This window comes from Saccostrea echinata, unplaced genomic scaffold (genome assembly GCF_033153115.1).
Source record: "Saccostrea echinata isolate AGI-Se365-2 ecotype Australia unplaced genomic scaffold, CSIRO_AGI_Sech_v1 ptg000054l, whole genome shotgun sequence".
Lineage (NCBI taxonomy): Eukaryota > Metazoa > Mollusca > Bivalvia > Ostreida > Ostreidae > Saccostrea > Saccostrea echinata.
The window spans coordinates 11,165,538-11,176,776 of NW_026889803.1; positions in this window are offsets into that span (position 1 = coordinate 11,165,538).

The following is an 11,239-nucleotide window of genomic DNA, read 5'->3' on the forward strand; positions in this document are numbered from 1 at the left end:
GTATATTAATCTGAATAATTTTTTTAAAAAATACTTAATGAAATATACTATGAAATGTATCACATAGTACACATTCTTTACTCATTACTATAATTTTGCTGTCCAGTTTAGGAGAATATTATTAAAACATTGTTATATGCAATGCATTATATATTAAAATATGCATGGACAACTTGTTCAAATTTGTCCAATTTAAAGAGTCCCTAGCTGGCACCCAAAAATGATCATTAAGGGAGCACCTGAGGATGCATTACACCAATTTTCTGTCATGTTTTGAATAAAGAATATCATTAATTGATTAAAACTATAACTGTCCTAATTAATACATCCTCCCTTTTTGAGGTAACTTAAGAAAAAGCATACTTAAAATTAGCTTAAAATAAAATTCTGCTATTTTTCAAAACAGAAGGCCCATGGGCCTTGATGGTCACCAGAGTGCCACAAACTAAGAGGCCACAGCCAACTCAGCCCCACTCAGAACTGGAATACTGGATTCTTCTGAAAGATTTTTAAAGATAAAATGCATTTTAAGCTAGCTAGTAGTATACAATCAACTTAGCACAACTCTGTACTCTGAATCTGGGACACAAACTTCACAGTTTGGTTGAGGATCTATAGTTTACTACCATCATGCATATATACATTTTGATTTATTTGGGAAGACAAAAGATTTTCATAGATACAGTTGAACTTCGGTATCTCGAACACGGATATCTCGAATACAATGGATATGTCAAAGTTATTTTGAAGTCCCAACTACTTATTCCTTAAGTATTTTACCCTGGATATCTCAAATCCTCGGATATCTCGAAGTATTTTCTCCGTCCCTTCGAGTTTGAGATAACGAGATTTGACTGTACATTGTTTGGTTTGTTTTCACTATAACATCATTTTAGCCCCACTCTGAAGTTCACAATTTTGGAAGAAACTAGCTAGCTTCTCATTATAATCATGCAAACAACTTGTTTGCTAGAAGTCTACCAGTAAAGAAGATTTTCAAGGATGTAATGAATTTTTAATAAATGACCAACTTAACTCCATCCTCAGGCCTGAATCCTAGACCCAAGGATAATGAATTCCACAATTTTACAGCTGTAAGATCATTATAATGATGCAAAGCATCAAGGTCTATAAATAGTATGGATTTTACTTCCATAGGACCTTGTGACAAGGACAATGTATCCAAATTCTCTACCTCTTGCATGTCAGATGTTAAAGGTTTGACTTACAGACAGACAGATACCAGATTAAGTGATGTTTAAGTGTCACTCTTCCTGCAGGCAACCTAAAAATAAAAAGTCAATGACTTAAATGATTATTTTATGTTTTCATATAAGCTGCATCACAAGGATTTCCTTGGAACCTGCTAGATATGTGGCTCAGCTGGAATCCTAATTAATACCTAATTAATAACAAATATTTCTGAATGCAGCACATCCTGTTGGGAGATACTGATAAACTTTGTAATTAACTGATAATAATGCAGACCTGAACTAATGTGCTAACTGCTGCTAATGATGGCTATTGCTGTACTTAGTAAATAATTATTTTTCCTCAGATGAAAGGCCTTTCACCCTCTATATATCTCATTGTAATCCCTTCCATCTCCAATTTATTGCCATGACAACATGATTAGTCTAATGAGGTATGATCATTAATTGTCATCAGTGTTCATTGGAATATTATCCTTTAAACCTGAAACATGGATCACAAAAGATAATAAAATATACATATAATCCCAAGCTGCATATCAAAATTCCATTAATACAGCAAATTTTTTTCAATATTCACTTGTAGTCTCCGACTCTATATATTTTTAAGATTTGCTATATTTCCCCTATATCAATAGCTACAAAATTATGTAAATGATTTATATCATTATCCATTCTTTGTTTGGTCTTTTTATCCTGCATTAAGTTTTATTTCATACAAATAAAAAATGGATTTTTCTTTGGCATGGACAGTGAAAATGTCAACTTCCTCTTTCAGTTGTGGCCATAAAAGATGTGTTTGTGAAACATTGATGCCCCCATATGACAGCTCATTGCCAAGGTAAAAATTATCAAATGCAAGTCAAACTTCAAGGTCAAGAAGTCAAAAATGTTGGTACCCCAAGAAAGGTCTTGAATGTGAAATCCCTTGCACCAACTGTTCAAAAGTTATGCCAAGGTTAAAGTTTTTCAAATTAGGTCCAACTCCTAGGTCAAAGTCAAAAGGTTAGAAAATGTTGGTAACAAAAGGAAGAACTTGCAAGAATAATAATTACAAGTGAAATATGAAAGCCCTAGCACCAACTGTTCTTGAGTTATGACTAAGGTTAAAGTTTTTCAAAAAAAAGGTCATACTCCCAGGTCAAGGTCATGAGGACAAAATTGTTGATACCCAAATGAAGGTCTTGACACATAGACTATACTTAGGAAATATGAAAGCCCTAACACCAACCATTCAAATGTTATGGGCAAGGTTATTTTTTGTGAACAAACAGACAGACAGACAAAAAATTATGAGCCCTCAAATCTTTGGTTACGGGGGCATAAAAACTTGGCATACATAGGGATACTTGGTTTTTTTTTTCTTTTTTTAGAATTCAGTCCTTTAAATATCTATAGCTTGATCACAGCAAATGGAGGGCCTAAGACCAGACAGCTTCCAAGACAAATTCCATCATGCAAAAAAAAACACATAGATACAGTTCTGTCTGATGTCCTCAAAGCAGCACTTGATAAAGCTACATTTACAAGAATGACAAAAATCAAGTAAATTCAAACAAACCTTGTTCTAGCCATTTGGTCTTATGTGCTGAACATGAGCTGCGATATGAAAATACAACACATCAAAGAGGCATACAAGTGCAAAATTTGATTAACATTTATATTAATTAATTTACCTGTCATTTCATTTTAATGACAAACCAATTGCAGCAATTAATCATCAAAACTTTAATGAAGACAACTGGTTCTTTTATATCATTTCCTGAAATTCAACATTATTATAAGTTTGTTCAATTTCCTGTCAATCAGAGCAATAATTTCACCAATAATTATTGACGTGCAGTTATTCTTCAATCAAAAATTAAATTTGGCTGGAAACACCACTTCTCTTTGTCAATAAATGTAATTGTCTTAATTATTATGTTACTTTGGGAATGATTAGTGTATTTGGAGATTCCCCTTTTGTCCTTGAATAATCTGAAGCACTAGAGGATCCCTTCAGTTGAAAACCCTTTACTGTATACCACAGTTTCCCAAATACATCAGTACCTCTGCTACAGACAAAATTCAGAAAAATGGTTGTTTCTGGTAACAATTTCAAAATATGGGACAACTTTTCATTTCCATGAATTATGGTGTCCCTCTGTGATATTAATAAAGGAATCAAAATTATGTGATATTTTGTATACAGCTGGTACATATAACATGTATTTGTAATATAAATTGTTCTCTCTGTAATGAAATGTGCTCTTTGTATGAATAAAATTTGTTAAAAAATTGTGTATTTTTTTTTTTGACCAATTGTTTTCACAAATGTTGATAAATTGTCGTATCCACAAGTTATCCATTCTCCAACTTACTGTAAACTAACTTTTATTTGCGTGCTAGAAATATTCGCGAGTTTCACGACCTATATTTACTTGCGAATATTAATCGTCGCGAACCATTAATTTTGCTTTATATTTGTAGAGAATGATTCCCGAGTCACGAAAATTAATCGTGGCAGATTGATTTAAAACTGACGAATCATGAATAAAAGATGACGCAAATAATAGTTCGGAGTTTTCGCATCAATGAAATGGTCTGTGAAAAGCTTCGATGAGTTGTCTTTCAACAGGTTGACTTAGACCCTTGTTCATATATATTATTTAATAATAAAATGCAATATATGTTTGCACTGAAAGAATTTCTTTCGAACCAGTAGAACACTCAAAAGTATAAAACAATTACATTGCATTATCACTCTCGAAAGATCTTTAAGCTGAATATTCATAAGTTTTTGTTTGTAAGCAAGGAATTAATGCCTTTAATAATTGCAAATTAAGAAGAAGCATCAGATAAGCCGAAAGGAAATTTTCATCATTTGAACATGTGATTAACAGTTCTAGACTATAATATCCATAGGTAAAAAATAATTGAACAATTGTGCACCATACAGCTTGACCATGGAATTACTGAGGGCCATTGGTGACTTTGACTGTGTCTACTTATTTTTGCAGAATTCATATTTTAGTGCCATGAGCTTTCCCTATGTTGTCCTTTTTCATTATGAATTCCCTTATACATTTCAACTTTGGTGTCTCAAATATTATTTTAGATGATGATTTGCTAACAGCCTATTAATTAAATGCTAAAAGACTTTCAAAAGTTTACTGACCATTTCGTGACCTTGACATAAATCTTTGTCCTTTCTATTCAATTCTAAGGTAATACACAGTCAAATAAACTTTGCCATTCTCTTCAATGCTACAGGAAATAATCATTTGCTAATTGTTGCAGTTGCATGCAAAAATGGGTTCCTTGGTAACCAAGTCTAATTTCTCATACCTTTAGTCATCAGATTTGATGAGCAACACCCTAAATATTTTTCCAATTATTAGTTCTTTAATAGGGTATTAATGAGTTGAAATAGCTTGCCAGGTGCTTGTATTTTTCCTGAGGAGAAGCAGAATACACATAAGACACAAAGATGAAAACAATCGTCAGTTCTGCCAAAAATTGATCCTCACCTGCATAATCCGCTAATCACCTTGTAATACAGGTGACAGAATTTTAATTAAAGATATTAAACACCAGACTTTGTGTTTGTCAGCTAGGTAGTATCATGGGGAGTTTAATCACACTGGCAAAGAAAACAGGAGAATTAAGAGATTCACATTTCTGTAATCTAATTTTAATTTGAATAACAAAAATAGTTGATTGTGGAAAATTTCAGATTCCTCACAATCAAAGTGTGTGAAAATTAAAACGTTCTGAAGCTCAAGAAAAGTCGACATAATGGATGGAAAAGTGAAGATTTATAGCAGTTAATTTCTTCTAGGATTTATATGTATATTAAAACAGATGTAATATCCAAATGAGATATAATTGAGTAACACTTCCTGGCTCCACGTTTATTAAGGATCATAACATTGGCAAATGATGATAAGACAGTACAGAGAGCATTTTAATGTGTTTGTTATTTTGTTTAATAAAAAATACTTTAGTTCTTTCCCTTAATGTCTTAATGGGAATAGAAATGAACTTAAATAGCTTAATAAACCATATTAAAATCTGCACAAAAATTTCTTTTAAAAAAATACTGTTCTTTTTGTTGTGTAGGACATTCTTTCTCTCTCTCTCTTGTCAATCCAAAGCTTTTTTCTTTAATTTAATTTTTTAGGGCCATAAGTATCTGATGAATTCTAGCTCTGATGCCTACTCATAATACAGAAAGAGAAAAGCTGCATCTGGACTTCACAATATTTTTGAAAAGTTTTACTTTTACAGAATTATGCATCATGATGTTCTCTGAACTAATGTACAAGTTTCAGAGAAAACAAACCAAATCTGTAGGAGGAAAAGTACTAGTATTCTAAAAGACGATTTTATTTTTATAAGAAATGGCAAAACCAATCATCAACATCTTATATAAATAAGCATAAGGAACATTGGTATAGGTTACTGTACACCAAGTTTTATTGAAATCACATCAGAACCATCAGAGGAGTAGCATTTTGAAAGAATTCCACTCATTGTTCTATCCTGAGTAGCCATGGAAACACTATTAATTAAATTAAAAAAAAAACATATACAACTGCAAACCTTGATATAGCATTCTTGTGTACCAAACTATTTTGACATTAAACCAAAACTAGAAGAAATACTGTTTTGAAAGAATTTCACCAAAAAAATCTCTTTTTAGTAACCAAGGCAACAAATGACAACAAGCCCACATCTTTTCTGGTCCAGTAGTTCTTTACATTTTTAAATGACGCTAAAAAAAAAAAAAAATTCGTAATTATCTCTGATTAAAAAAAGGCAAGATACTTCATTTGAAGAAATTTGAGCCCTTCAACAAAGGATGCTTTCTGACCTGTGCAAAGTTTAGTTGAAATTGGCTCAGTGGTTCTTTAGAAAAAGTTAATAAAAATTTATATTTCAAATGTCACAAATATCTAAATTGTATGGACCTGAAAAAAACCTAAATATCCAGAAAAACTGTCTTCACTGGCACCAGGGTTATCCCAATGGCTCCAACTTTCCAGAAGCTTAAAACAGAGACCAGAAAATTTATATTTTAACAAGTTTATATCTCATGCAGAGTACCAATGCATATGTCTCATAGAGACTTGAATTCAAGCTCTGTTGGTTGAGAAACAATGTGGAAAAAACTTGTGTTGAATACTTAAACAGAGTATGGCGATGTCCATCATATCTTGAGTAATTATCTTTCTGTCTCAATATAATTATGGTCAGGACCATAACCCTGGACCAGTGAAGAAGAAAATCATTTCACATAGTGTCAAAAGTCACACTACACAATAATAAGACCCAATAGTAGGATCAGCTTCATATTCTAAAGGTCAGAAATTAAAGCCCCAAATCAAGGCACCAGTAAAGTTCTCTGTAAATATATTAGATTTGTGGTACAATTGCTGAAGCTGGTCTCTTGGGGTCCTAGGCCAAGCGATGTCACTACAGTCAAACAGCTAACAAGGATTGAATTTGGGGAGATCATGTTGAAGATTGACAAATGCATGCAGACAAATCATCTTTTTTTCCTGCAGCCTCACAGCGGCAAGAAATAAATCAGAACAAACGACCATTGCTATGACAATGAGAACATTTCATAATTACTGAATTCTACTCTCCAATCTAATATTGCATAACTTTTTAATTTGAATGGACCTTGTGAAAACAAAGATAATGACCCCAAGTAAAATGTATGGCATCATTTTCGTGTGTAGGAGGTATTTCTTAAATACATCAGCTGAGATGAAAGTTAATTTTGTCCTCGATCTGCTTCACAGAATTTAAGTCAAGTTATTTATGAATCAATTTCAGAGGATGTATAATATTTATTTCATTTATTAATGCAGCTAGAATAAGAAGAAATATTTTGTTTGCTAGGAAATATATATCAAATATGGTAGAACACCTACTGATTTTGTGACTACCAAAAAAAATTCATCAAGTTTTAAATTCAAGAATTTTCATTTCACAGCATAATATTAGTTATGTAACACTTAGAGGGGTAAAACGGAAACAATGGGGTTCTTGAAAATATGCATATTGGGCTAGGCTTACGCCTCGCCCAGTATATTTCCGTTTTACCCCTCTAAGTGTCTACATAATGAATTTATCCTGTTGAAGATTTTTTTTTATAAAGTTCATTTTCTCTCGAGTTAAGCAAACCGTTCTGTAACAATTGATTATCTACATTTTGACGTCTTTTGATGCTTATGTGACGTCAATTATTTGGCTCCTTGCATATGTTCAAATAAAAACAACATATTAAATATGTCATGGACAGTATGGCATGTGGAGGGAGTATAGTGATATGATATGTGGTCAGCAAGTCACGTGGAGTGGGCATATTAACAATATATTGTTGGTAGGCAGTATAATATGATTTAATTTATACAGTATTCTTCTCTATCAATGGAAAATCAAGATTTTTATCAGAGGCAGGATAATATAATTAACATATCCCGCATAATTAGAACATATCTACATCAAATTGAACAATTATAAAATAGCAAAAGATCCAACTTCATCATATTTATAAACCACAGATATTCCATTTTACTTTCATTAATGCCTATTTTTGAAGGTTAATTTGTCTCTTCATGAAATTTTGGGCAAGATTGGGCATTTGATTCTTAATCATAGATATAATTCATACAAGATCAACTCTTTTTTAATTTGTTACAAATAAAAATTACAAGAGGCCCATGAGCCACAACACTCACCTGAGTAACTATGGCCATTCTTATTCTTCATTTGTAGATTCTTTAACCTATATATTCCTATGTAGAAAAAAAACTGAGACTGCTAATTGTAGCTCTAGCTACCATACCCCCAGCTTTCATGATTTGAATAATTAACTTGAATCTACACTATCAGAGAATGCTTCCATATAAATACGTCTAATCATGGCTTTCCCGTTCTTGAGAAAATCTTTAGATTTTAAAAAAATTTTCCTATGTAAAACTTTGAATGTCCATTGTGGCCCTACCCTACCCCCTGAATATACACTACCTGCAGATGCTTCCCTATAAACATGACTAATCATGGCTTTGCTGCATTGAGAAAAAGATTTTTGAAAATTTTTCAAATGTTCTTCTACGTAAAATTTTGATTGGCCTTGACTGTTCATGGCTTTGCTGTTCTTGAGAAGAAGATTTTTAAAGAGTTTTTCCTACAAATATCCAAGTAAAACTTTGAGCACCGACTTTTGTCTGACCATACCCCTGGGGATCATGATTTGTACAAACTTGAATCAACACTACCTGAGGATGTATACATATGAGTATGACAAATTACGATTTTATTGTTTATGGGAACTAGATGTGTCGTAATGCCACGATTGCCACCGCAGGCAGCCAAAATTTCAAATACAATTTCAACCTTATACATACATCCCTACAAAAGTAAGAGAGCGGAAACTGAAAATTTCTTATTTTTTTCTAAGTTCAAGAGGGATAACTCTGTCAAAAATTATCGGACCATGACCAAATTCGAACTTTACCTGCATATTCCTATGACGTATCCATATGATAAATTTCAGTTGAATGTGTGCAACTGTTGCCGAGATAATGAAAGGAAAGTCGATGATGGAATGACAGAATGACAGAACAGGGTAAAACTATATGCCCTCGGCCATTTTATGGTGGGGCATAAAAAAAACTTTATAGATTTTTTTTCCCTATAAATACCCATGCATGTAAAACTTTAAGCACCTATTTTTGCTCCACCCTACCCCTGGGGGTCAGATTTGAACAAACTTGAATCTACACTATGTCATGAATAGGGGTGCAATGATACACTAACCTAACGATACGATACATATCACGGTATTCAGTTCACGATACAATACGTATCACGATACATGACAAGGTTAAAAAGTCTTTCAAGTTTGTCATCATATCTTTTTTAAACTTGATAGGGTTATATCAAATGTTCATATTTTTAATAATAATTAAAATATTATTTTGTTAACTTGAACTAGATTGATAGGAAGATCTTTGAGTTGTGACAATATTCTAGACCAGTGATGAACATTTACAGGGAACTACGGGGACCTTTCCTAATAAACTTCCTTTTAAATTGGAATGAAAAAGGAAGACATTCATTCTTTTTTTCCTTTTATTTACGTAGAAAACCAGTTGTCATATTTCTCGTGTTAACACATTTTAATCAACAAGACAGCGAATTTTCATTGAAGTACACGCGTGATGCGATATCGTGTATTACCAAAGAATATGTTTAGATCTAAAGGGTTTATCATTTGTCTTAACATCTATAACTTTTAATCACATAAAGTCCTTTTCCGTCTTAAATCTGAGGTCTGTAAGATGCTGGAGATGAGTTTAACTGCCGTTAATGCGTTATGCATGTTTTCCGCGGAAGCCATTTTGAAATCGTAAACAAGGAAACAAAACGGATGATTTGGATTATTCTGGACCGATTGAACCGAACCGCCATATCAGTTTAGTGTATCGTGAATTGAACCGTGGAAAAATATACCGCGATATACTGTCAAACAGTTTATCGTTGCACTCTTAGTCATGAAGCTTTCACATAATTTTCATATTTTCTGACCCAGTGATTCTTGAGAAATAGATTTTTAAATGACTCCACCCAATTTTTACTTTTTCCAAATTATCTCTCCTTGGAAGAGGGCATGGCCCTTCATTTGAAATTTGTCAGACTTATTAATGCTGATTTTTTTTTTTCACTAAAAGAATTAAATTTTCTACCTGACTCTCAAGATATTGATGTTATGCATTAATAAGCAGCAAAGTTTAAGCTCTTTAGTATATATCTTTTTTTTTAACCAAAACTATTTTCCATTTTCTCTGCCCCCCTTCCCCCTACAAATAGGCCTTTCACTGATGTAATCCTATTTCAAAATAGAGACTATAAAGATCCGTTAAATAAAATTTTGGTGTGGTGTTCCTCCTTAAAGTATTTTTTAATCAACTGGCTTAGGTGGAATATTCAAACCACTCATACCTGTGTTGGAAGAAAACTTATTTATCACATGTTTACCCCTTTATCCCATGGATATCACTCATTAGATATTTTTTTCATATCCCACTGCTGTGATGTCACAATGGGTTTTGCGTGAAAGTGATAAGGTTAAGAATTAGGTAAAACAATGATGTTTCTATAAAACATGATGAAAAGAATCTCCTATAATTTGTGGTTGGATGTGATTTTTATCCAACTCGTAGGCTCGGGGATAAAAAACACACAACTCGTTGGATAAAAATCATCCAACCACAAGTCATAGGAGATCCTATATATACTTCATCATTTCATCACCTAGGAGTTAATAATACTCATACCCTATTATATACTTTAAAATGAATTTGCATTTCTTACCAAAATCAAGCAGATATTAATCAATCCAAAAGATATCAGAGAAGATTCAGTTTTGCTGAACTTTCTCAAATAATGTACAAAAAATCTACCCAGGATATTGTTTATAATTAAGAAACTGGTGGGGGTTTCCCATTGTGACGAACATACTTAATTAAACAATCAATCAAAATTAACACTTTTATTGAATGGTCAAAACAATGTTGGAAATTAAATTAGTAAGTGGAAGAAGGAAAAGAAATTTACAATGCAAACAAAGTAAGGGTTCAATGTCTGAAAAAAACATAGGTAATCAAAGATTACGAAGCTCACCTCGACGAATGTTATTTTTAAGTAAGGCAAATTTCACATATTTTTTTTTATTTAGTGTACATCCCAAGATCACTGTCCATGCAAGTTTGGTTTAAGTACGACTTATAGTTACTTGGAAATAGACCTGTTCAAAAAACGTTTATCCTGTTTACTAATCAAGAAAATTTTGGTCAGTTCCAACATCCAAAGTAAGTCTGGAAGTTTTCATCCTTAGATGCACCATCTATGCAAGTTTAATCATAACAGGCCATAATGTTATATAGCTACTCCAAAAAAATTATCCTGGTCACTCATCTGGAAAATGTAGGTCAGATTCAGAGTCCAAAGCAAGTCTGGAAATGACCAAC